Genomic DNA, 22564 nt, shown 5'->3' on the forward strand with positions numbered 1-22564 from the left:
GGGTTCACTGATGTAGCACTCATTTACATGACTTATTTTGTCCAAAATTAAAACATTTAAGCAATTACATGGCTACAACTGCAATCAAACAGCAAGGAATGAGTAAAAAATGTTGGAAACAATGCATAAGCTACATTCTATTTTACGCTTATTCACTTGATATCTGTATTAAGAAATAAAGAAATTACTTTCAGTTTTAGCACTGACCCTAACTGGCTAAATGCACAAAATTTACTGGGAGTATTTCTTATAGAAAAACATCTTTTTTGTGTTAATCTGTCAGTCATTATAATTTTTGTCTATTTACTGTTTTTACCCATGAAAGCTATAAGTCCAAGTTACCAGGGTGATTTAAAATATTTATAGTAAAGGAAGTACCCATATTATTTTAATCTTTTTTATTTATATTTCTACGTGTGCAATATATAGTGATCTAAAATGTATTAGCTGTTAATGATGATATTACTCAACATATGTTATGTCTCATTTAAATTAATCTATCTATCTATCTATCTATCTATCTATCTATCTATCTATCTGTATTTACAGGGAAAATTGAATTGGATTGATCCAATTTTCAGCAGAGGCTCAGAGAAAAATACTCCACAGTTATTACAGATACAAGTGCAGAGAACACTACAAAATACATACAGTAAAGAGTCAATTATTCAAATGTCGATTATCTGAGCACAGCCTTCCAAAGTTTTCGGGTAGGAAAAATCATGAAGTCTGAATATGTAAACGTTATATGTATTTGCTTGTGCATGTTTTGGAACTTGTAGCCTGCTCTTGTGTGAAAAATATTCTTTATTGTCCACTGGAATCACTGAATGGTTGAAGTGTATTCTCTGCATGCAGAATAAACAAGATTTTAAAAGTTTATTATCCATTTCAATATATGTTTCATTATCCGAACAGTTTGATTATCTGAACTACGTTAGTTCCCATTTAGTGCAGATAATTTACTCTCTACTGTACATAAAGTAACATAGCAGGAGTTTTTCATTGTTCTGGGGTAAAGATTGTAAAATTTTTACAACTACAAAATACAGAAGATTTTCACTTTACATACTTATATGAAAACACTGTGGCACTTTCCAGTGCCAGTCAGATATGTATGCACATTAAGATTGCATATAAGCTTAGGATCTATAGTTGAAATGTCAAATGCTGGTCTGGATTCCAAAAGAGAGTTGCAGCCAGTGCAGTACACTGAAGGAAGACTTTAGTGCACCAGATGTAGATGGCATTTCAGAAAACATGTGAAATAGGTCCAATGGTCTAATGGATAAGGCATCAGCCTCTGGAACTAGGGAATTGTGGGTTTCACTTCTCAACTGGGTTGGTAATTCTTTGGGGTGGGTTTGGCATAATGGTTAAGGTCTTTGCCTCGTAGACAGAAGGTAACAGGGTTTGATTCTGACTATGAATTATCAGCCAGGCTTAAAATGGCCCTAATATGAACCTATATGCCACAGACAGTCTGAGTACTTAACTGTTCAGTGTATGATAATTATGGATTCATTCCAAAACACAGTGTGTGCCCAGTATAACTTAAATGTGACAAGCTGCAATGCAATGCTATCTCTGTTTCCAAAATCTTTGGCAAATGCCATACTCCAGTGCAAGGAATGGAAACTATTTCCACCAAATTCAATGGAATTCATAACAATACCGAAGGAAAAAAATAGCAAACTGCAGTCAATGAACTGCAACAGGCTGAGGCCCTGCAAACTATGGAGGAGGATCTAGCTGTGCATACTGGAATGTAGTCAGCTAGTCTGGAACTAAGTCAGCTTTCAGATCAAAAAATCATTAACCGGTATGACAGACAGCTGGTGCAGACTATGTACAACATGTGTGCCCCACACATACCCCATCACTCTCAAAACAAAAGTGTGCCTTAGCCTAGGGTTTACTGGCATCTGAGATATTCCAGTGACACATGGGAGATGCAGTAGGAATGTCACAGACAGCAGCCAGTTGTATGCTGTCAAAGTTCCTGGCAGCAATGTGCAGCAAGGTAGATGAATATATACACTTTACATCTATTGCCATGCATAAAGCGGAGAACTGTTATGGTTCTATAATCTTGCATACTTCCCACATGGACTTGCTGTAATAGATTGCATCCAGATCTCTGTTAAGATCCCTGTGCATCCAGGAGCAGACAGATACATCAACAGAAAGTGGTGGCCATCCCTGAACTGCCATGTTGTGTGTTCAGCAGATAACAGCATAACAAACATCATGGGAACACACCCTGGAAGTGTCCATGATGCTGCCATATGGAGGGAAAGTGGTCTGGGGGCTGCATTCCAGCAAGGTGACATGCCTGCGGGACTACTACTGGGTAAGTACAGGAACACATCTAGGGTGTAAGCTAAGGACATCCCTGTCAAAATTATGCATGATGACAACATATGGGGGTCACGCCCCACAACAGGTGACAGTGGTTATCCACTCAGGCCATGGCTAATGACCCCGTACAGAGAATCATTAAACCCTGCTGAGGAGGCCGATAATAGAGCACATGCAACAACATGAAATACAATAGAGCATGGCTTTGGTGTACTGAAAGCTAGGTTCAGATGTCTGGACACATCTGGTGGTTAGCTGTCATACACAACTGAAAGGCAGCACAGATGCTACACAATATGCTAACAACAACACATGGCAGTCTTCCAGCTGCAGGTGTGGGTTAACCACCCCAATAAACACATATGTCTGAAGATAGCATTCCACAGCTATTACAGGAGGAGCAGGAGGACACAGCAGGCAGAAGAAACAGGCATGGGCAATGGAGGGTCCTACCACAAGTCCAAGCCCAGCAACATAGCAGCAGCATATGACACATACATTTCAGTCATAACTAGCCACATATATAAACCACTGATGTTGAGGTGTTGCCCCACCACAACAGCAGCACATGCTACCTCTAATGGCAATTACCCAGTAGATGAGCATCAGGCATAACAACATAACTTTAACATATAACAGTATAAACATATACAAATCTATCACAACAGGGATCATCAACTCAGGCTACACGTGACACTGGTATGCATACAGACTCATGGTGGTGTACGTGTGTATGGCAGACAACAAGGGGCATACTTCTGTGAAACCCACTACTATCTGTCCATTGTCAAAAGTTGCAAACAGTAAAACAAGTCAGGACATAATGCAGAACTGTTGTCAATATCATAAGCAACATGTATCAATGCAAAGTATGGATAAAGTATAATGTACTAAATGGAGTTACCTATGGCTAGTGAAAATGGCAGAATTCTGTGGCATCAGACTTCACAACAACCACAGACAGATGACATTGTCAGTGGTCTGCACATATTGCCACAGGGTAAGACTGACAGTACAGGACATAGTGGACCAACTGTTAGTCTTATTCTAATGCAATTTTGGAGCACCCACATTAATGGCTTGCACTGCAGTCCTATCTGCCCCTATCACATATGGAAACACTTATCCCAGATTGCTCCACAGAGGAGCCTGATGGAGTGACACCAGCATGTGGAGACACACTGTGGGAATGAGCATGACTGTGAGCTGACTGTTTGGTCTGACTACCGGGCCCACTTCATATGAGCCAGTAGCAGAATTGCATGCACATTGCAGTATAGATATTGTTGCCCAATGGGCACGGGTTTGTCTGCTGAGAAGGGGCTTATCTCTTCCATGTGGCACTCAGCTAAGCACATTCAGTGCATGCAGAATCCTTTTTGTACCAAAACACTGCTGTAATACTGCCATAGTCAGTGATTTAGTGGACTGTACCACAGATAGCATGCTTTCATTCTGTGCAACCAATGCCACCATGACCTCACTTTGTCTGTCCTGTCCTTCATGCAACACTCCAAGCTGATGTGCAGCATGGTCTGTGACACAGTAAGTGTACAGATGTCAGATCCATGGCATCACTGGGAATGTTCATTTGCCTGTAGGAGTGGGAGCACACCCTCTGACACATGCCCATGTACACCAGCTACACACCTATGTCTACAGGCAGTATTATGAATTGTGAGGAAGTGTCAACATCATCAGCAGACTCAACATGGGGATGTGGTTAACAGGCCCCATCCTGTCCACCATCTGTTGTCCTCATTGTCAGAATGTTTGGAGAAGTTTTATTCCACATCTGAGGCTACAGCCTCATTCACATGAATGTCACCATCTGGGCCAGACTGTATCACCAAATCTGTATCCTGTGTGCCAGGGGCCATGCTACCATGCTACTATACTGAGACACATCAGATCCCACATTGGGATCAGTGGATGGGCAAATGGAGGATAAATGCAGTGGATGCTCCAAAAAGAGACAGATGTCACAGATCAGGAAGACATGCTTATATCACATGCTGTATATCATTAATGGCATATGCCATATATATCTAAGTACATTGTTTCAGATAGTAATGACGTGCAAGGAGGTCTTGTACATGTATTGCCCGCAGAAGCTATATAACAGAGAGTTAGCAGTTATGTTACATATGCAGCATACATGACATATGTGAGGAATGCAAACATAACACATACCTGACATGTCCTCTTGGGAAGTCAGCACCAAAAGTGAGGGATGAAATGCAACTGTTGCAGGAAAACAAAGGCATAAACACAGCATTTCTAATTACATACTTGCCAGCATGTACCATTCCAAAAGAGGTAAAATGCAAAGTAGGGAATATATCCATATACCAATTGTTTTTGGCTGAGATGCTGATGGTGGTTATCCAATGCATGGTTAAAAGGACACATTATTAATGGAGGACAATAAAAGGAGTAACAGCAATGACATGTATGAAATAGAGGTAATAGCATGCCAGTGACACCCTCCCTATATGGTGAGTTTGTCTGTCGTAATGCATACCCTGCAGTGGTAAAGTACAGACAAAGCAAACACAGTCATGTTTGTAATCACCAGCATAGTCACATGATGACATATACAACACAGCAACAGGATATGGTGATACTCATATGTTGTATGGTGCACATGTTGGCCAGATGCCCCTGCAATGAAAAACGGCAACATTAATTTCATACAATACAAGTCTTCTACACATTGCTCCATCCTTTGAACATGTTGGGGACTCATACCCAGTCTGTAGGTGCACCTGCATGACCTTTGGCCCAGAAGATGTACCTGTATTTTACAATGTGATGGAAATACAATTAGTACAGTATACAGCACTGGCATGACAGCAGGCTGAGGCAATAACAGTTAATGGTCACAATAGGAGTATATAAAGACAATCAATTGTCAAGTCCTGCTGTTGTGCTGAAGTGGACGGATCTGTGTAAATGAATGCAGATATTACATGTTGATTGCACTGTTATGTATGTACTGAAGCTGTGTGGCTACATGTCATTACACTTATGTTGGTTGTCATCACCCTGTGTGGACCCAAGTGCATGATGCAATTCTGCTGCTGTAACGCAAAAATTGCAATACATGAATATGCATGCAACAGTTACATGTACTGAGTTACTCTATATTCATCAATATTATGCAAAGTAACACATATATGTGGGCCTGGAACTCCTGCTTCTAGCCTACCCCAGGTGTGAAGTTCCCCACTCACGGTATGCAGTGATTCAAGAAACTGTGTGATCTCATCAGGGGGTATCCATGGTTGGCCACCACTTGTTGCAGCCTTTGACCTCTCATACCAGATTACTTATGGACTGCATGAAGGATCACATCAGAACACCATCAGTGACAGGTCTCACAGGATCTGTTGTGACTTCCCACAGCATTAATGTTTGTGACATATGTCCAGACTTCATCCTCCATACTGTACTTCCTGTTCATCCAAGGAGTCTCTGTTCATGCTGGCACAGATCAGCTATATAATTTCATTTTCTGGTGGGGAAAAATTGTTGCCCCTAGGCCTGTTTGCCATCTGTAAGACACTTATATGGGCATGGTTAGATTGATGTGGAGGCCCAATTTGAAGATGATCATTTAGACAGATTATGCCAATTTAACCTCTCTACAGTCTTGTGCAATGCTAAAATTTAGGAAATAGTCACTGTGCTATATAGCTCTGTGACATATTAAACTATGTGTGATATATAATATGAAAACAATGCATCAGTACATAACACTTGAAACAACAACATAACTTTTGATACCTACAGAGGAAATATGTGGGATTTGAATCTCTTACAATGACTATTACAGTAGTGAAGGCCCAAACACAGAAAGATTGTACCATACAAGTCACACATTCTGCATGCAGTTCACATTAACACACTGCACATGTGAAAAACAGAAATGCGTGATGGATGTAGCTGTAATGCAATTTAAGACTAAACAGAAAACCTGTGTAAAAAATACAGTCATATTAACATGAACTGTTATACATGATGAGCTTATATCAGTCCTGACCAGTGAAATCCACCCACATTAGCTGAGAGTATCTGCAAATGATTAATTGAACAACTTAAGGAAAGCATCAGATAGAATCCGTATCCATAACAGACCACACAGTACATAGTAAGCAGACATAAACATGAATCTTATTGTATAAAGGCAATAGTTCTAATTTATGTTTTCATAAGCATCAAAGAATACATATCAATAATAGTGCCAAAAATAAATACTACATAGCAACATACTGATAATGTCAGAATTCATAGCTTACCATACATATACCAGAGTGTATGAAGTCACCAGCAATATATACAGAAATTCCATGAGTACATCTTTAAGCACTGTTCTCTTGTGCTGTTTAATTTTGTCTGTTCAACTGCATATGGGAAAGTACTGCTTGTTAGCGAAGCAAATGTTTTCACTTGTATGCATACGGCTCAAACTCACACCCCTCCAGTAAGTCGCATACATTCTTTTATTGTAACCGATTTTCTCTAAATTCATCAATATAAGCAAATACACATACATTTCTATGGAGTAATGATAACATAGGTCTATAAGGAGAGAAATGTATCCCAACACAGCAATGCTATCAGGTGCAAAATTACCTTTGCATCTACCAATGAGTCAGGTTACCTGAAAGTAAGACCAACTATGTGCATAGAGCTTTTAAGTTTCATTTGCACAATACACATTTAATAAGGTTCATTAAACCCCATGGTTTTGGAATTCCATTTGGGCACATCTATGTAAATTCTCAAAATTTGGTGCACTAAACAATAGCCTGGTGTAGCAGGAAGGTGCTCTATGCAAATACGCAATAGGTATCATTAAAGGGAACTATATGTAGCTCATGCCCATTATTTTGCAGTGATCTGATACCACACCATAAATGCCACTTTTAAACTGTGATTTTGATACATTTACAGATCAGACCATTTCTATCTGCAAACTGAGGGGGACCTCAGTGAGCAATTTATTGAGTTGTGGTATATCAACATTCTTAACATTATCAACAAGATGGTTACTTCCAGAAGGCTTCAACATGTCCAGGTGCTCAACTGGACGAAGGAGGAGACCACCCAGATGTTGATCGTCTATGCTAGAGTGGAGCATCGCATGAGATGCAGACCATGGAACTTTGCAATAACTGATATATGGAACTGGATTGGGAAGGAGCATTGATGACATACAGGAAACAACCAGACAGGAACATGGGTGCTGGAACCATATGGCGAGGGGGTGAGGTGGAAAAGAAGGCCCCCCCCACACACTTTTACAGCTGCAAGACCTGTCTCTTTAGGAAAAATTAGTGAAGTGATACACAGGAAAATTGAGTTTTTCTTTAGGACCCAAAACATGGATTTGTGTCGCATGTGTTGCACATGCTAATGTGGATTTAAACACAAGTGTGCACAGAACTAACTAGCTCCTATGATAATTGGCAATTTAGTCGAGAAAAATCCCCTGCAAGTACAGCAGTGCACACTTAAAGACACAGTTATCCAGAAACAAAAAGCCAGCACCAAGGTGTATAAAGTGTAACTTTATTAAAAAGTTATCACAGACAGACCGGTTTCGGCATAAATTTCAAGCCTTCCTCAGTGTAACCAGAAAAGAGCTTCCATGCTCCTTATATACCCACCCATCCATAAAAAAGGAATACCCATTGGCAGCTCACAATACTTCATTTAGCCCAGGTGAAATTAAAGCACCTAGCTTTCTAATCCATCTTTTTTCTTTATTATTTAGTATGTTGTGCCAGCCTATTTTATTTGTTCTATCCCCTTAATAATATCAATGACAGTGAATCTGAAAGATGCTGAGGGATGATTAACCACATGTTTATATAATGCATTTGTATACTTCTTTAGTTTGATGTCAGTTAAATGCTGACTGATCCTGAATTTCACAGGCCTGGACGTATGGCCCCACATAAAAGGCCAAGCATGAATAAGTGGCTAAATATAAAACCCAGTCCGATACACAATTAGCAAAATATTTGATGTCATAAACCTGAGTGGTGTTACGGCTACTAAACATTTTAGTCTGGTCTAGTCTGTTGCAATGTACACAATGGCCACAACTATAACAACCCTGAAGTACATCACCCATGAGAGTGGACTGTGTATTAGGGGCAACCCCCCAGGTTCCCAACTTATAATGATTAAAGTGGGATGCCAATGTCCTACCCCTTGTAAATCCAAATCGACATCTATCCTCAATCAAAACCCTGATTTTCTCATCTGCCTGTCAGATGTTCCAGTTTTGTTGTACCACATCACAGAAAATGCCTGTGTTGCAGCCATATGTAGTAATTAATCTAATGGGGACTGACTTCTTAACCTTACGTTTATATTCTAACAATTCCTGTCTGGCCATATCATTGACCCCCCTACAAGCCATGGTAATCACTCCTCGTTTATATCCACATTCCTTAAATCTCCTGACCATATCCATTTTGTGATATTCATATTTATCACTACAAGAACAAATGCGTTTGATTCTCATGAACTGAGATTTGGGTATATTCTGAATGACATGGTGAGTGGTGGCTAGACGCATGTAGGAGGGAATTATATTCAGAAAATTTGCAGAAAACCTGTGTATCCAAAGTACCATCCTCATTTTTGGTAATTAAAATGTCCAAAAACGTGATTTGATTTAGATCATGTGTACAGGTGAATTCAGTCCCCCATTTGTTTTCATTTAGGTATTCCACAAATTCTTGAAGATATTCCAAATCACCCTTCCAAATAAGCCAACAGTCATCCAAATAACGTCGCCAGATATCCATTTCTGGCAGAAACAAATTATGTGAGGGGTCATATATAATGTGTTGTTCTACATATGCCAGAAATAAATCAGCATAAATGGGGCAAAGGATGCCCCCATAGCCATACCCCTAGTTTGCCAAACACATTTGTCCTGGTAGTTAAAAACATTTTTGGTCAAAACATGTTCCGTCATGAGTAGCAACAAAGTATTAAAACCTGGAGGATATAATTCGGCCACATCTAACCAATACACTATGGCCAACAGGCCAGCCCAATGGGAGATGTTGGTGTATAGGCAGGTCACATCCAGAGTACAGAAATACCAGTGGGATTCAACCTGGGCATCTGTTAGTATTTGTAAAAATTCTGTAGTATCCTGTATTCTATATCTCACCAGGGGCAGCAGAGGTTTTAAATACTGTGTTAGAAAGACCACCAAGGGTTCTGTTAGTGATCCCCTACCCAAAACAATAGGTCTTCCCGGAAGGTTGGTTAATGATTTGTGGATTTTGGGTAGCAAGTATAAATTTTGCATTTTAGGATTGGCAACAGTAAGATGCCTAGCAGTGTTCTTAGATATAATCCCTCCATCCACAGCCAACTTGAGAAAGTCATCAATCTGATGTTTAAAAGTATTGGTGGGGTCCAATGGCATTATCATATAGAACATACGGTTATCAAGTTGTCTGAAGACTTCATTATTATAAGTATAAAAATCCATGACCACAATAGCCCTCCTTTTATCAGCCAGTGCAATCACAATATTAGTATTAGATTTCAGTTCCATGAGTGCCCTTTGTTGGGTCTTTGAGAGATTATGTGGTTTGATCCGGGTTTCCCCATGGTATATATGTAAATCTTTGAGAACATTATGTAGAAATAATTGTACCAGCGGATGCATAGGTGGCACAAAATTCGATCTCTGAAAATAAAGAAACATGATCAGTAGTACAAGTATCATCATTAGCATCAAAAAATAATTTCAAATTTAATGTTCTTCCAAATGAATATAAATATGGCACAAAATCCTTTTCTGCTACAAAAAAGCTGGTACAAATGTTAAGCCTTTATTGAGTAAATCAAGTTGTTCAAGAGTGAGGGGTTGAGAGGGGATATTGAGGAAATGTTTAGATCCTACTTGTTGCTCATAATTTGGAGTAAAGTCTCCACATTTGTTATGTTTCTTGTGTTTGCATCCCCCCTGTGTTTGAATTTCCTAAAGGGAAATCCATGCTGGTATTAATATGTTTTAGTGTGGGTGAGGTTACCCTGGTGCCATTTCAGAGTCCTTATAAGCTTAAGATTCATTCCCTGATGTACCTATAGATGTAAAACTGGTTTTCCTTAATATAGATCTTGGGCGTTTCCTTTTGTTGGACTTAAAGCTAGCATTGGAAAATTCTACACTTTTAAATGGGCCAAATGGTCTCCTCTTTTCATAATCCATAAGATCTCTGTTGAATTTATGCACCTTACGCTCCTTGAGCTGTTATTCTAGGGCTGATAATTCCTGTGCTAGTTGTAAACATGTTGAGTAGTTCCTATGACCCTCAAATTATTTAGATTGTTCACACAACTTAGTCACTTTCAGTATACCTGCATCTATACAACGGTCCTAGTATGAGGCTAGGGCCTGTACAAACCCCATTGACACTTGTTGTTGTATACCTTCCCATTCATTTTGCAGTTCCTCATCAATGTTATTTACCAAGGGTTTGATCCTAACTTGTAATCCCCTGGGACTGATGTTCTTAGATGTATAGGCTTTAAATAAATGTAAATGCCAAACATTGGCTCTTAGATTTTTCATACTTCTAGACAACTGGTTGAACAAGTCTTGACAATCAGACTCAAGTGGTACATGCTCATTCCCGTCAGAATCCATAATGGGAGCCCAAACACCAAAAATACCTAAATCATCTCTATCAGAGGATATACCCCTGATTAGTTGATTAAGGTCCATCCCAACAAACGAATATAATATCAAGTCAAATAATGAAAATAAACAAAAGAGTACCAGCCCCCTTGGTTAATGGAGATCGATACTCCACACAATAGTGATATAAAAAAACAAGTATGGAAATGAATCTTGAAGACTGGAGTATTATGGTAGCCCCCACCAAATTCAGCATTCCATATAGGGTGGTGCTACGTTACTCCTATACTCAAGTCCCTCGGTAGTAATAGCCCCTGCCATCTATCTGCTGAGATACCAGCATGGTAGTGCTATGTCCAAGATTCAATATTCAACATCAAATTGTATTTACCTCACAAGGTATTCTCATTGTGTATGAAGTACTCAAAAAACACCCATCATGTCTTCAGACTCTGATCCAATGGAATAATAAATGAACCTGAATAAATAACTACCCATAGGATTATAATCCCCTATATTGAAAACATGTAATGGCTCCAAATTAAGGGAAAAGAGGGATATAATGTATTCATAAGAATCGATATATCAAGAATGTGAAACCAGTTAACTGAATATATGTCAGAGGACACATGGAAGGAGGGGAATATGAACAATTATCAGGTAGAATATTAACCTAAATCACATCAAGGGCAGTATCATATCCATATAAAGAATGTGCCACATATTGAATAGAAAACACAATGCGACTGTCCTAATGACCCACAAAAAATATCTTTCTAAAGACAATAGTTGATCCAATCAATTAGTAATTTAAACTTACAAAACAGGAACCCAAAGGCCTATACTGTGTCTTGATGCATTAACTATTCCAAAATAGGTCATATAAGCTTAAACTGCGATCTGTCCCCTATATATATACGATGTTAATTGTAAACTATCCATTCATGTAGAACAAAATCCATATGTTGAAGGAGCAGGTGCTTTAAGCTAAATTACTGTATCTTACACCAAAGTGCAACAACCCCTGGGTGTCAAAACAGAAATATCAAAAAAGCAGCCCTGAAAAATAACAACCGCAATATTCAATGTGCATAGCTATTACAACACCATAATATAGTTCACAATTAGTTAGTTCCCTATATACACGGAATACTCGTCCCTATATCCTATTAATATTGCCCGTTGCATATAATCATAGGCAGTTACTTGTATAAATTAAAATAACAAAAATTACACTCCATGAAGTATGTGCAAAATGTCGATAAATAAGGCAACATTCGGTATTTGTTAAAAATGATATAGAGATACAATAGTCCCCTATACAGGCTTTGCTGTATTCTGGACTTTGGGATAGTTCCTGTGTTGCCCATTACCTTACTTGGATAGAAGGAAGTTTCTTTGCTCACCAGTGGGAGTGGGAAGCCTTGAGCAGCCTATCTGTCCCTGAAGGAGTGACCTCAGCACAAGAATCTTGTAGTAATTTGGTCATTTTGGGCCATTTCTAGCTCTTTGAAGTTCCCTGCTTAAAAAGCCACCTGTGAGCATTTGTTTCTCTTATACTACTCAGCAGCAGCTCCTCGTGGTCCTGCAGAGTGGTCCTAGAAGCAGAGAATCAAAAAAAGTGACTACTTTCAAGATATAAGTATATTTTTGCTGTTTCTACCTGTGCGACCTTCCTTTCTTGCTGAAAACGAAGTTAAACTGCTAATTTAACTGTATTTAGTGTTTGTTATTACCTGCACTAATGTTAAAGCTTGTTTGTTTAATTTAACTGTTGAGGCTGCCCACTCAAGTGTGCTAGCCTGTGCATTTAATATACTGTTGTTTTTTTGCATTTTGATGTTGCCTTCTTGAAAAAAAAAATATATATATCCTTGTTTCCTGCCTTTCCTGACTAGAATAGTCCCCTATACAGGCTTTGCTGTATTCTGGACTTTGGGATAGTTCCTGTGTTGCCCATTACCTTACTTGGATAGAAGGAAGTTTCTTTGCTCACCAGTGGGAGTGGGAAGCCTTGAGCAGCCTATCTGTCCCTGTAGGAGTGACCTCAGCACAAGAATCTTGTAGTAATTGGTCATTTTGGGCCATTTCTAGCTCTTTGAAGTTCCCTGCTTAAAAATCCACCTGTGAGAGTTTTTTTTTGCTTATACTACTCAGCAACAGCTCCTCGTGGTCCAGCAGAGTGGTCCTAGCAGCAGAGAATCGACAAAAAGCGACTACTTTCAAGATATAAGTATATTTTTGCTGTTTCTACCTGTGCAACCTTCCTTTCTTGCTGAAAACGAAGTTAAACTGCTAATTTAACTGTTGCACTTAAGTTAAAGCTTGTTTGTTTAATTTAACTGTTGAGGCTGCCCACTCAAGTGTGCTAGCCTGTGCATTTAATATACTGTTGTTTTTTTGCATTTTGATGTTGCCTTCTTGAAAAAAAAAAAAAAAAAAAAATATCCTTGTTTCCTGCCTTTCCTGACTAGAATAGTCCCCTATACAGGCTTTGCTGTATTCTGGACTTTGGGATAGTTCCTGTGTTGCCCATTACCTTACTTGGATAGAAGGAAGTTTCTTTGCTCACCAGTGGGAGTGGGGAGCCTTGAGCAGCCTATCTGTCCCTGAAGGAGTGACCTCAGCACAAGAATCTTGTAGTAATTACAATCAAGTAGTAACAAAAACGTACTCGGAGGCACTAAATAAAGATCTGCCTAAGCAGCAGAGACCTCCAAAGCAGACACCCAAGCAACCGCTACCCCAAAACAAAACACGTGCAACACATATCTCACAAAGCCAGTGTGCCGAACAGTCACGGCCCTTAAGACTAAACAACACACCTGATACACTTGTAATAGGTGACTCTATCGTCAGGCACACTGACGTCCCGCTCATCAGGCTGAACAAGGAGAGGGTCACGGTGAGCAGCCTGTCGGGCGCTAGGATCTGCCACATAACACAAGCACTCAGGTCACTCCAAGGCAAGTACAAATATGACTCAGTCATTGTCCGTGCTGGTGTGAATGACCTGAGATGTACCTCCCTGGACTACATGAAAAGAGACATAGAGGAGCTCTCTGAGCATGTAGCCCAGGCCGGTATGACCCTGACCTTGAGTAGCATCTTACCCTCACCAAGAATGATGCCACAATATGAAGACAAGATGATCAATTTCAACAACTGGCTTAAGTACTGGTGTCATTCAAAGGGGATCCAATGCCTGTCAGCTTGGGATGATATGCTCGACAAGCCACGATGCTTCGCTAGGGACGGCTTGCACCTGTCACCCCTGGGCTTTTGGATATTGGCAAAGGCTCTTGCTACCCCCATAGTGCCTTTTTTAGGCAAGGGTCAAAAGACAAACCCACCTCCATAGGTATCACAAGGGATAAGAAAGTAAGAGTAATGCTACTCAACGCCAGAAGTCTAAACCGCAAGATTTGTGCACTTGAAACTCTCCTTAGCATGGAGAACATCGATATCTGTGCAGTAACAGAAACCTGGTTCAGGGATACCGAGAGCACACCAGCGCTACCAGGTTATACCTCATACCATGCATTTCGGCCCCAAAACTTGGACCGAACCACAAAAGGAGGGGGAGTATCTATATTCATCAAAGATACCCACACCTCCAGGTTGGTGGCAAAGCACGAAGCATCAGAGACTATCCATGTGCAACTAACAGTGGGTAAAACTGCCTTCCAGTTTATAGCCTGCTACAGACCACCCTACCAAACCCAGGAACCCCACTCGGCCTTCCTGAGAACACTGGAAAATATGAAGGTCTCTCCAAACACCATTATATTGGGCGACTTCAACTACCCAAACATAGACTGGGAGCATTACTCTAGCTCCAACACCCTAGCCCAAAGGTTCCTAGAATTTATAAACTCAAATGCTATGGAACAACTTGTTACCACTCCCACAAGAGGGGAAACATACTGGACCTGATCATCACCAACATGGGGACTCTATGCTCCAGACCAGAAGTGTATCCCTCACTGGTAAGATCAGACCATAAACTAATCTCACTGGATATTCACATCCTGACCCCACCCCCTGGCCAGAAAACTACAGTGAAAAACATATCTAAAGTAAATTTCACACTCCTCAAAACTGAGGTGGAATCCTTCAAAGCTCACGGGCCTGTGGAAAATATGGCCCAGACCGCAGAATCCTTTATAAACGCATTCTATGAACACCTTCAGGAATGCATGGATCATGCGATCCCAAATAAAACCAAGACCCAATCCTCCAAAGGCAGACGTCTTGTCTGGTGGACCCCAGCCATAAACAAACTATACAATAGAAGGAGGAAGCTACTAAATGATAGAGCAAAATCCCAAAAAGGGAAGGCATCACTGATCAGTATTAGCAAAAAACTACGGGCACTCATAAAATTGTCTAAGGCAAGGTTTGAGAGAAAAATTGCACAGGACACTAAGGATAATCACAAGGCTTTATTTAGTTATGTTAGGAACCTGGATGGTAATTCCCAGATATGCTCAGAATTAGTCCAAAATGACAAAAAATACACCAAACCCACAGACATTGCCAACATCCTAGCTGACAGGTTCAGCGCAAACTCCCCCCCCACCAAAAGGGCAAATATCTATCCCAGCAGAGTGCTGCCCCCCTGACATCTCAGATGCTCAGGTAAGAGCCGCCCTCTCCAAAGCAAAAAACACAGCATCAATGGAACCAGACGGTGTCCCAGGCTGCGTCCTACATGAACTCCAAGAAAAGCTAAACCCAAACATAAAACTACTGTTCAATCTCAGCCTCACTACAGGATATGTGCTCAAAGAGTGGCATACAGCAACAGTGGTCCCTCTCCATAAGGGTGGTGCCTCAGTGGATCCTGGAAACTATCGCCCCATAAGCCTGACTAGCTTGGTCTGCAAAGCTATGGAAAGGATCATCATGGACCTCATAAATAAAGATATTGGGGACCTACAGACACTGGATCCTACCCAGTTCAGCTTTGTTAAGGGCAGATCCTGCCTCTTAAACCTGGTTGATTTCTTTGAAACAGTCACCAAGGCCATTGACGAGGGGAAGGTGGTCCACACAGCCTACCTGGACCTCGCAAAAGCCTTCAATACAATACCCCACTCGGGCATTATAGATAAGCTCACCAGCTTAAATATAAACCCCTATGTCACTAGATGGATTGTAAACTGGCTCAAGGACAGAACCCACATGGTTAGAATTGCTGAAGCCATGTCAGACTCCAAACCAGTTACAAGTGGTGTCCCACAAGGCTCAGTCCTGGGACCTCTCTTGTTCGGTATATATTTCTCGGAGGTACAGGCCAACACGGAAGGACTCTGGCTGACCAAGTTCACAGATGACTGCAAACTGGGCGCCATAGTCGACTCTCCAGCAGACATAAGCATCCTCCAAAAGGGCCTCATAGAAACAGACAACTGGTGCCAGAGCCATGGCCTCAAGCTAAATGCCAAAAAGTGTATAGTCATCCCCTTTGGCAAAAAGAAAGTGCCCACAAATTACCACATAGGTGGTAATCCATTAAGTACAGAAGAAGTAATTAGGGACCTGGGGACCCAAGTTGATAGCAATCTCTCATTTGACAACCACGTGGCCAAAGTGGTTAGAAAAACATTTTATATAGACCACCTAATCATGAAGGGATTCACATCTAGATCAGGGGAGGTCATCGTGCCTCTTTACTCATCCCTCATCAGGCCCATAATTGAGTACAATGCCCCTTTTGGGATGTACCTTACCAGACACCTGCAGCAACTGGAAAGACCCCAAAAGTACCTCACCAAGAGGATCAATGGGCTCAAACAGATGCCATATGCTGCCCGGTTAAAGAAACTCCAACTGTACTCAGTGGCATACTGCCTGTTCAGAGGCAATCTGTGCCTGTCGTATAAAGCTATGTCCAACCCGGAATTAATGGACATGCTGCACCTCAGAAAATCCAAATCCCATCGAGCTATGCGCTTGAGAGACTTGAACCTCAGCACTGAAATAAATAGGACATGCTGGAGGGACAGATTCATAACCCAGAGGCTCCCTTCACTCTGGAATAAAATCCCAGTCCAGGTTAGGCAGAGTCCCTCATTGACTCTCTTCAAGAGGAATCTTGATGAGTGGATGGGAGATCGTATTTTTCCCCCGGGTATCACTTCTGTGTCACTGTTAGACAGAGGCACAGTATACTAACCTCGAAAAAGGGCATAGCAAAATAAATTTAAAATGGGTGGCGAAAGCCAAACATATTCTGGCTAGGCTTATAAATGCCCTAGGGCAGATAGCCTAGTATGAACCTATGAACCTATGAACCTATAATTGGTCATTTTGGGCCATTTCTAGCTCTTTGAAATTCCCTGCTTAAAAATCCACATTATTGCTCACCAGTGGGAGTGGGGATCCTTAAGCAGCCTATCTGTCCCTGAAGGAGTGACCTCAGCACAATAATCTTGTAGTAATTGGTCGTTTTGGGCCATTTCAAGCTCTTTGAAGTTCCCTGCTTAAAAATCCACATTATTGCTCACCAGTGGGAGTGGGGAGCCTTGAGCAGCCTATCTGTCCCTGAAGGAGTGACCTCAGCACAAGAATCTTGCAGTAATTGGTCATTTTGGGCCATTTCTAGCTCTTTGAAGTTCCCTGCTTAAAAATCCACTTTAGCGCATGTTTGCATGCTTTTGCGCGATTTAGGGCGAAGTTGCCCATACCTCAGCATATGGCAGCGCTGGTTAATCTAGTTTAAACTATTTCTGGCTTTGCAAAATCTGCTCTTCAGTTTTTCCCTTAGAACTGCTCTACTTTCAATCTAAACAGTCTATTCTCTACCTAAAAAGCCCAGTACTTGCTCCTAAAGCATTTAAACACAAGTAAAGCACTCTTAAACAAAAAGAAAGCACTACATCCACCTACAATCCCCTTGAATACCCATTACCCTATAGGTCCTTTCTGACTCAGTTACACAGCAATCCCTTACACTGTTCTAGCATGTCGAAGGGACAATTACTGGCGCCCTCTCCAGTTCAGCTGGTGAATCTGGGAATCTTAAGGCAATGTTACAACTGCCTCATGTACACAGACAACCCTCTCCTCCTCCCAACAAATACAAATATATGTGAGTGATGCTACTATATAGCCAAACTGGAGGCTGAGCTCTCTCGACTCAGTACTGGCAAAACCAGTCAGGAGGAGAAGGTAGTGACTGACACAATGATGTGGAGGAAGTAATCGATAGTTCAAATGGCAATTTGACTACGTTGGTGGAACTGCTTTTGGGCAGAGTGGATGCCCTTACTCAAAAAGTAGATGCTATGATGGTTACACCTTTAACACAGGGAAGCGGATCTTCCAACCAACTGCCTTCCCAACAGAGCAGTAACGATTCTGGCATCCCTAATGGCCAACAACCTTCTACAGCAGTGGGAACATTCACCGGAATTGTAACAGAGGAGGTAGTATCTTCGGCAACGACGGAACAACATCGTCCTGTTCCTACGGTTGCCGCAGCGCTACTAACAGGTAATGCCTCTGTTAATCCTGGTTTAAGCACTATTAACAACAACGATGTGAATTCTATTAATCAAGGTATTCCCACCATGGCTAAATTTTTGGTAAATAATAACTTTTTTAGTCAAGGGTTCAATGTGAATGCCGAACCCGTTACCACACAAGTTTCAGGAGGTAATATTTTGGCTGAAAAAATCGAAGAATTCGACAACAAACTATTCAAGTGCAAAAAACTGCAACTTGAAGTAGCATATTTGAAGGAATGTGTTAAAAATAAGATTGTCCCTAAGGGATTAAGACAGTGGCGTTATCCATCAGGTCTAGTGGATAACTCCCTTTTTCACCAAGAATTGCTTGGTCTATTTGACCGTCAGGGTATAGAGTTTCTGGAAGCTCTTATTGCATTTTATTCCAAGGACATTTCAACTTTGTCCCTCGACCTGGAAACTTTGGAAAAGTCTATAACATCAGATGATGGATTTTTCCATTTTAAATATGACTATTGTCGTATTTTTTCCAGTATCGAGGCAAGCATGGAAAAACTGTTACTAATCAAGAAAAAGAAATTAAACAGGGACCTAAGAGACTATGCTAACAAGTGTGCCTAACCTAGGCCTCCTTGTATTACACACACATCTCATAATGATGACACTAGCCACGTGGAAACCAATAATGTAACGAATCCTACAAACATTATTGAAGTTAACAACCAAGATAATCCTTCTGTACAAAGACAGGGTACTAGAAGGAGTCCAAGGCTTAATAATAACAATGGTGCTACCAGTAATACAGATCAGAGTAATGTGCCAGACTATATTCCTAGGGACAATATTCAAGTGCAAGACTACTCTATGGGGAATATGAATTTCCAAGAAGGTCAGGATTTTCGCCAGGCCAACAACTCCCGTGTCACCAACCGTATCAGGGGTCAGACAACGAACAATATGAAGAACAAGAGACGGGGAAGGAGGAGATGACCCAATTCCCCAGTTTTGGTCTTAAACCAAGCATTTTAGTCAGCTCCAACAGTGACTTTACTGTGTATAACTACACATTTATTGACATCCATCAAGAAATAGTTGACTTTTTTGCTAAGGATTTATCCTTTGTTCCAGGGCAACACATGGACATAGGTAAAATGTTAATTGACCTTAAAATTTATGTCAGGAAACTTAATCTCAATTCCCTAATGGGTAGCGATACCCCAATACTTAATACTCTAAGGGTCTCTAGTATGTATAATCCACCCCTTCATCCTATTTTAGCGGTGTTTGAAAAAATGTGCGAGATTGACTTGTGGGCAATTAAGAATCAGGTCATGTATAGTAATCAAGGGCACCTTAATAACATTACTATGTTAGAATGGGACTTTCTCTGGTTATTAAAGGACTGTAACATTCGTGTCATGAAACCGGACAAGGGTGGGGGGGTGGTATTGATGGACCACTACAAGTATGTAGAGTACATGCTGGAACACCTGAGCACATCTGTATACAAAGAGGTATCTCTCAATGAAATACATGGTGCTTTCAGAACCATCAATAACACTTTACATGACCTATTTCTAGAAGGTTTTGTTGATCTAACTACATACCAATATTTACAGATGACAGCACCAAGAATTTCCACTTTTTTTGGTACACCCAAATTGCACAAACGAATATGTGCACCACCTTTTAGGCCAATTGTTGATGGGAGGGGATCGGCTACCTACGCATGTGCCAAACTCGTTGATAGTATAATTAAACCTCTTTTAGAACAAGAGTCGCACATTTGTAAGGATTCCTGGTCCTTTTTAAAGGACATCAACATGGTAGAATATAACGTCGACATGGTATTTCTTACAATAGACATCAAAGATCTCTATACAGTCATACCACACCAATTAGGCCTAAGTTGGGTTAGGGAATTCATGAATGCAAAGAAATTGGATGACAACACCATATATTTAAGTGAAACACTTTTGGAATTGGTTTTATCCAATAACTTCTTCATGTTTGAGAATACTTTCTATCTTCAAACATCAGGTGTTGCAATGGGTTCACCCTGTGGTGGTTCATTTGCAAACGTAGTACTAGCATATTGGGAAGCTGAATTGCTTTTCAAGGATGACGTATTCCAGCAACATGTCTCCTGGTACACCAGGTACCAGGATGACATTTTTTGCATTTGGAAGGGTGAGAAAGAATTGATACCCTTTTTCATTGAAAGAATGACCAACATGACTGACTTTTTAGAGTTTACTTTCAACGTAGCGGACACAGAGATAAACTATTTAGACATACTTATAACAAAGGACATTACCAACCAAAGACTTAAAAGCACTATTTATAGAAAACCTACATATTCCAATAGTTTGTTACATTTTTCTAGTAATCACCCTTACTATCAAAAAAGATCTGTCATAAAAGGCCAGCTTGTAAGGGCAGCACGCATGGTAACTGAAGACCATGATTTTGAAATTGAATGTAACAAACTAAGGAATATGTTTCTAACAAGGGGTTACCCATCTACTTTAATTAATAACATCATTTTGGAAGTATCTAACAAACGTAAAGAGGGTTATTTTACCCCCTTACTTTCTTCCAATATTACTGTACAAGTCAATGTTGACACAGGAAATTCTTCAAATTCTACAGGTTCCCTTGTGATTAACAGACATGATGATAATAATTATCATGTGTCTTTTGTGCATACCTTTTCTTTGGACTTTGTGAAAATTAAGGAGATTATTAACAAAAACTGGGACGTGATCAACCATGGCGTTACCCTTTCTGGCATCCTGGGCGTAAGACCAAAATTAACATATAGGAGGGGACAAAATCTAAAAACTATTTTAGAGAGACCACAGAATAGAGTCACTTCTAACAAGTTACATGGTATGCACAAGTGTTGGGCTTGTGCACAATGTAAGTACATCAAAGTAGGTACACAATTCATAATTAACAACAAAACATATAAAGTGAACAATTATTTTAATTGTGAGTCCAAATCGGTGGTGTATGCCGCTCTGTGTAACCAATGTAAAGCCTTTTACATTGGTAAGACGGAGCGTAAAATTAAAACCAGAATTTATGAACACATGTACGCTGTTAGTAGGCACGATGAAAATAACGCCTTAGCTAAGCACATTTCAGAACACATAGGGCACAATTTTAACTTTGTTATTGTGCAACAGAGAACTCCAGACATAAGAGGGGGCCCTTGGCAAATCAAACTGGAAATCGATGAATTAATGTGGCAGATACGAACTAGGGCACACCTTTTACCAGGAATTAATGACAACTTGTCCATTAAATGTGTATTAAAGTGGTTGTCTTACAATAGATAACAGAATTTAAGCACCTTATAAATTCAACAACAATGTACTTGTAGTTTAGTTCATTGCACTTTAAGTTAGGCTATTTAGCACATGCGTGTATACAAAATTAAAATTAATTCAATAGGGTTCGTTTCTATCTACCAGTTGTAGAAATGTAATGTAACATATCTATATTTATTTAAATCTAAAAAAGTCAACATAGAGTATGATTTTAAAATTATGAATTTTTTATGTTATATTATGTTATACAAGTAACTTATATACTCGAGTTTCTGCTTCTAGTATTTGATTTAAGTAACATCAAATCAAGCCTGGTATTACCTAATTGTAACACTGTTTTAAGGTTACTATGGTAACAGTTTTACTAAGTAATGCACTTGTTCTTGATTGGTACTAACAATTTTTTAACAACATAAAAACCCTTGATATCAGATATTCCGCTGTTTGTCTGATGAAGGCTGGACATTGGTTCGGCCGAAAGCGCTTACGTGTATCTGGAATTATTAAATCCTTTTATATATTTTCAAGCTGTCTCCATTTGTGTTTCTACTCGCTTTTGGTCGTTTTTTTAGGAGGAGAAGGTAACCACACTCACCACAAACCCAGTCTCACATAGACCTATCACAACTGCAAACCAAACACATAAACACACAAAAACATACTCAGAGGCTCTAATTAAAAATATACCAAAGCAACAGAGGCCTCCAAAG

Source organism: Protopterus annectens, chromosome 3.part1 (assembly GCF_019279795.1).
Source record: "Protopterus annectens isolate FY-2018-M chromosome 3.part1, PAN1.0, whole genome shotgun sequence".
Classification (NCBI taxonomy): domain Eukaryota; kingdom Metazoa; phylum Chordata; order Ceratodontiformes; family Protopteridae; genus Protopterus; species Protopterus annectens.